Source organism: Palaemon carinicauda, chromosome 8, assembly GCF_036898095.1.
Source record: "Palaemon carinicauda isolate YSFRI2023 chromosome 8, ASM3689809v2, whole genome shotgun sequence".
Lineage (NCBI taxonomy): Eukaryota > Metazoa > Arthropoda > Malacostraca > Decapoda > Palaemonidae > Palaemon > Palaemon carinicauda.
Genome location: NC_090732.1, coordinates 161,928,730 through 161,934,751, shown reverse-complemented (window position 1 = coordinate 161,934,751; position 6,022 = coordinate 161,928,730). Strand labels below are relative to the sequence as shown.

Genomic DNA, 6,022 nt, shown 5'->3' with positions numbered 1-6,022 from the left:
TCATTTTCTATATGCATTGGCCTAATTATGTATAAAACCATATCCCTGCTAGAATTTTGCAACATACACCAACGTTTATGTCTTGTTTCACCGACTTTCCTAATTTTGTGCATGGAAAATTAATAAATGTTCAGTAATTATCTTCTTCTTTGCATAGGTCACACACATCTATATATTTTCCACCTGAAATTTTCTTTTACCCTGAGTATATTAATATGGTCTTTCCTTCTTGATTATATAGATACTTTAGTTTCCTCTAACATTTCCTTAACTCCTATCTTGATTTTTTTTCAGGGTCCTTTTCATCCAACCTATATCTTATTTTTTCCCATTCCATATTTAGGCTACAACAAATTTCTTCAATGAAACTTCTCCAGCACTTTCCAAAGGGGTTTCTCAAATGATCCTCAATTATCTCTCTGACTGATCTCTTTTCATTAGTTTATTATGTTATAGAAGAGCATTATTTTTTTATATATATTATATTCTGCAAGGATGTTTCAATAAGAAGCACTTGCTGGTTGTTCATACATATTTCTTATTAGTCTATACTGAAGGTTTTTCAGGTCTTTCGTATCTTATTTTACTCTGTCTCCACATTAACAAACATTGTTAGTATAACTACTGTTTTATATATTTTTTCTCACTTCCAATGCCATTTCCCTCTTTTCTAATATCCTCATATTTTCGTATTTCTTGAGTCATACATGGAACACTCTGTTTATATATATATATATATATATATATATATATATATATATATATATATATATATATATATATATATATATATATATATATATATATATACATATATATATTACTTATAGCACATTTTACCCTTTCTTTCCTTCCTGTGGGAAACATAATATCATCTACAGATACCAATGATTCAATTTCAATATTCCCTATCAATGTTACATTTTTTATACCAATGCTATTCATTTCCTCAGTCACGGTACTGCATAGCTTTGGCCCATATATAGCCTAGTTACTTGTCTTACTTTTCTTTCCATATCTATGTTAGTTTCTGTTGTTCCTGCTAGACAGTTAATGGGTGTTATACCCTTTCCATTCGTTTTCTTAACTATCAGTGTTTCCTTATATACAATAATTTTCTCCATTCCTCTAATGCAATCTTTCAGGTCTAACTTATCGAAGCGCATATGCATCACAAAACCATACTTACGTTGATTCTCCCAAATAGGTATTATATTCAATTACTGCATTCAGTTAGCAGATAATCTGCCGTCGTCCTTCCTTCAATGGCCCCACATTGGAACTTGGTCATCTCCTTGAATCTGTTCTTTATTTTTTCCATCCTTATTTTCTCAAATACCTTGCTAATTGTGCTTGGAATAAATATTCCTCTTTTATTTTCTAATTCCAGCTTATTTCCATTTTTTGTGGATTGGGAGTATCAACATCTCCCACACTTTTGGGATACATTTATTATTGTCTATTTCTGTTAGGATCAAAATCAGACTTTGTTGTTTCTTTTCACATCATTTTTATAAAATTGCTAAATCCTTTCCTGTCCATTGTGTACAGTATATCAATCAGGATTTACATTATTCGGACCGAGTGTGTGGGATTCGTTGGGTATAATTTTCTATACAGGTACGGGGTTTTATTGTTTCAGGTACTAACCAGGTGGCGTACCCAGTCTTGGTCATAAAATTTTGCAATAGACCTTGGGTCTTAGTGAATTTATACCAATGACAACCCAATATAAAAGATAATTATGGGTTCAGGATAGGTTACAGTATGCGGAATTACAGGTATTATCTTAGGGGTATCGTGAGAGGAAGTTGAACGGAGTAACATAAGTAAGTAATAATAGAGTGTACATTTTATTCTTGTGCTTTGAAGGCAAGGATCCTCATTTGAATACACCGCTGCTCCCATTCCCAGGAATTTAAAGTAAAATTCCTGTCCAGCAACTCAGTAGGATGGATCTGAAATTGACCCTAGAAGTGAGGTGGCTTTTAGTAATGTCAATTCTAAAGTAGAGTCTTGAAGATTTTCGTGTGGAGTTGATTCCTCTGGACATAATCTTGCCTCCACAGGTTTGTGAGCTACATCACCAAAGTACTTAATCTCTGGTTTGTGTGATTTAGTGTTCACACTTATATACACCAGAGTTGATATATGTTGTATGTTGTAGGGAGTTATTTCCGATACAGTCTCTCCCTAATTCAATAAACATTCTTCCCAAGCCTATTAGATTTAATAATCTAGCCTGTTATCTTACCACACAACTACTGTAGGTCTATAGTACTTGAAAATTCAAAGTTTATTAATGTAGTTTTTAAGCTACTGTATGCTGTATTTGATGTAATGCATATATTGCATATTTATTTTTATTGTCACATTCATAGGGCCTAAGTGTATTGGAAGTTTGTAAATACCTGTACTGAGAACATGACTTCATTAGCTTTCACATGTCTTAAGCCTTTTCACCAAAACCTTCTACACTAAGTGATTGTCAAATCCAGGTTAACATAGAAGGAAAATCAGGATGAACTGAACTTCAATTAAACAATGGACAAAGTTAAAACACTAAAGACTACAGTACAAGCATCAGTGAAAAGTTTTAGGCCTCTTACCATACAGAAAAAATAGCATCAAAGCAGTTAGTTTGTAAAACTATGGCTTACAACATGTATACTGTTAAGTATTTTCTATTAATGTGTGACTTCTATGTATTGTTTACAGAATGATTGTGTAAGCTGTAATTGCCAGGAATGGATTTATGAATTCAGTCCATATGCAATGCCGTATTATCCCTAAGGCTGACTAATCTGAAGCAAGGGATCCATCAAAAGCTTGGTCCGATGCACTTTTTCTTCTTTTAGCACTAAATGTTTAAACTATGGATTATTTACTTAATTTATAATAAATTGTATGAAAGGAGAGCATGAAATTTGCAAGGGGTGGGTGTTAGGGATGTCAAGGGGCCCAATGAAGCTCCAAGCTTAGGGTTCTTGTGATGGGTTAATACAGCACTGGGCATATGACCTTAAGCTCCATTCAGCACCAAGGTGCAACTAGGGAAAAAGCTTACAGTTGTATAATGAAGTAAAAGTTCAAAGAAGCTTGATAGAAAGATGGAAGAAATTGATTAGGAATGGGGGCTAAGTAGATAGCTAAAAATTGAGTATAACTAGAAGCTAAAGGTATGTTGTAAAGAACCTTAAGCCCTGTCCACACGATCGAGCATACCCAACGGGCAAACAGTGATACCAGGCCACAATAGTTAGTGAAAATGAGGGTTGATGACGTCAGAAGCGGGAAAACTAAAGGCAGGGATCTGGCAACACTGTATGATGCCAGATCCCTGTCTGTGGTTTTCCCGCTTCTGACGTCATTAACCCTCATTCTTACTAACTATTGTGGTTTGGTATCACAGTTTGCCTGTCTGGCATGCTCAATCGTGTGGACAGGGCTTTCAGTAACACATACAGTGCACAGAGTGAGATGCAGTTGTGGTACTAGCCCCTGCTGGTTTAATTGCGGGAGGACATTTCTATTGACCATCTCATTATGCATAAATTTTCAGGTCAGTAATGAACATGAAAGTAGTAAATATTTTAGGACTAGTACACATCATCCCTTACCTGATTTCAAATTAGCTGTTTACACAACTGTCACTAAGAGAATAATTTGCAAGAATAAATAAACTAGTTTGAAACAAGTATTTTTGTTACAACTCACTCCCATTTTTAGACATTAGAAACAATATTATTCATTAGTATGCCGTTAATTACTGACAGAAGCTTTATCAAATGTTATGAATGACCAAAGTTAAAACCTAATTAACAAGTCATGCACAAAAGGTTGAGAGTGAAAAGTTTGGAAATCGTTACTGTATTCATTATTCATATTCTTTTCACAACTTTTCTTTATACAACCGAGTACTGTAGACTATATACATCCATGACCAGGTCAGTTGATTTTCATTTACCTCCTGGATGAAGTCTGTAAACAAATATGTTACATAAAAAGTAACTTTGTTACAGTATATGGACAGTGCGTACTTAGTACTGTACTGCGTAAGTGTATACGTAGATGACAATGTGGATGAAATGAATATTATTTCATTTCTTCTGTTTGTTGCACACGGTACTAGACAAATATTAGCTTATTCACCTTGAAATGTATGTAATGAAATAGCTAGTTATATAATACCATGCATCATTTTCATGACAAAATAAAAAAGGCTAACTTTACATGTGAATTCTTAGGTGGAGTCATCAATTTTCAAATTTTAAGCATTGATACATACAATACTTGAATCAACCATGGGCTCTACTGCACCTATTGTACCTCATACAAAGTGGAATAATAAACTGTCAATTTCTTTAATATAAATCTATCAAAATTCTTTATATTTCCATTGTAATTTCACATCTTTCTCTAATTCATAATTTTTTTTACAAGCATCAAGATCTAATTAGACAACTCTAAAAAATAGATTCCCAAAATGACCAGAAGTTGAAAGATTAATACTTATTTTTGTTTTTAATCTGTTTTTGCGCTACAACTTTGATACAGAGATATTACATCTTCAGTTTTGACCATACAGTAACTTTTAATCTCAAATGAAATTCTAAATACTAATTTTCAAAAGTGATCTCTACAAATTAAAAATTCTTATTTTCTTATTTCAGAGTTGTCTATTTAGGTACACAAGTAAAATAAAAATACTTTCAGCATGTCAATATACAAACTGAAAAAAACCCCTAGAAACCCCAACATAAAACTAAGATGATAAACTCAAGCAGTAGCTGTTCAGAGCATCAGAATTGCATACTGACCGAGATTAATCAACATTCATTATTCATCTGATAAGAGCAGAACCCTATGTAAATCCATTTCATAGTTTTTCACTTCATAATACAATCAATTTCACTTTTAGAAACTTCAGAAGTATTTGATGCCATTGTATTTAAAAAAAGAAACTGCATTTCACTTTTGGAAACTTCAGAAGTATTTGACGCCATTGTATTTAAAAAAAGAAACTGAATTTCACTTTTGGAAACTTCAGAAGTATTTCATGCCTTTGTATTTAAAAAAAGAAACTTAATTTCACTTTTGGAAGCTTCAGAAGTATTTGACGCCATTGTATTTAAAAAAAGAAACTGAATTTCACTTTTGGAAACTTCAAAAGTATTTGACGCCATTGTATTTAAAAAAAGAAACTGAATTTCACTTTTGGAAACTTCAGAAGTATTTGACGCCATTGTAGTTCAAAAAGAAACTGAATAAGATAAATCTCTTATATCTAGAGAAAAAAAACATTTATGTGTAGTCTTTAAAAATATCTTAGTGTTGTCATAATTAGCAACATTATAAAAGAATTTAATTCAAGAAACATAAAAAAGAAATCATCCCTCACTCTCTCTCTCCATTATCTCATACCATAATAATTTGGAGCCACCTTTGAGTAATAAAATGTACAATGGCATCGAAATTGAGACATGAATTTCAATAGGACAGATATTCAAAGAAGTACTACATATAACACTTACGTTTGGTGGGATAACATGAAAAGCTGTTTGTAAGAACAAACCCTACCAATTCTTCAGACAGAAAGTTACAAAATGACATAATTAAGAAACTCTAATTTGTGATTTCAAGAGGAAGCTTGATTGTATTAACTTGAGAAGGCTCTGCTTTTGTGTACTCGACAAAAACCATGAGGATGAAACTTGAAAGATTACCGTAATAATGGGCCCTAAATCAGCATTTTGCTAGTGCACATGACAAGATATCTCCATTAAATGACCTTAATTGCGATAGAGAAGTCTTTCACAAGGAGGATGACTATGGAGGCTGGTGATTGCTGAAGCAGTGTGCACCAGAGTGCAGCAGCCAGTTTTGAATGTTCAAGTTTCCCCAGACCAAGTCTTCACCTCCAACAAAATGATATTCCACAGCATCGCTCCAGAACTTATCATGGAGCCTTTAGGAACTGTTGTGGGACCTCTTTGGGAATTATCACCATCACAACACCGCA

The 6,022-nt window shown here is 33.2% G+C and overlaps 1 protein-coding gene across 2 annotated transcripts in view; it reads right to left on the bottom strand.

Moving 5' to 3' along the window:
• Positions 1–4,359: 4,359 nt before the first annotated feature.
• The window catches only part of LOC137646068 (putative leucine-rich repeat-containing protein DDB_G0290503), a 96,341-nt gene continuing 94,678 nt past the window's right edge, over positions 4,360–6,022 (bottom strand). For both annotated transcript variants that reach the window (XM_068379232.1, XM_068379231.1), the window contains exon 27: positions 4,360–6,022. This exon is cut by the window's right edge and continues 1,164 nt beyond it. The gene's annotated coding sequence lies outside the window, so the exon portion shown is untranslated.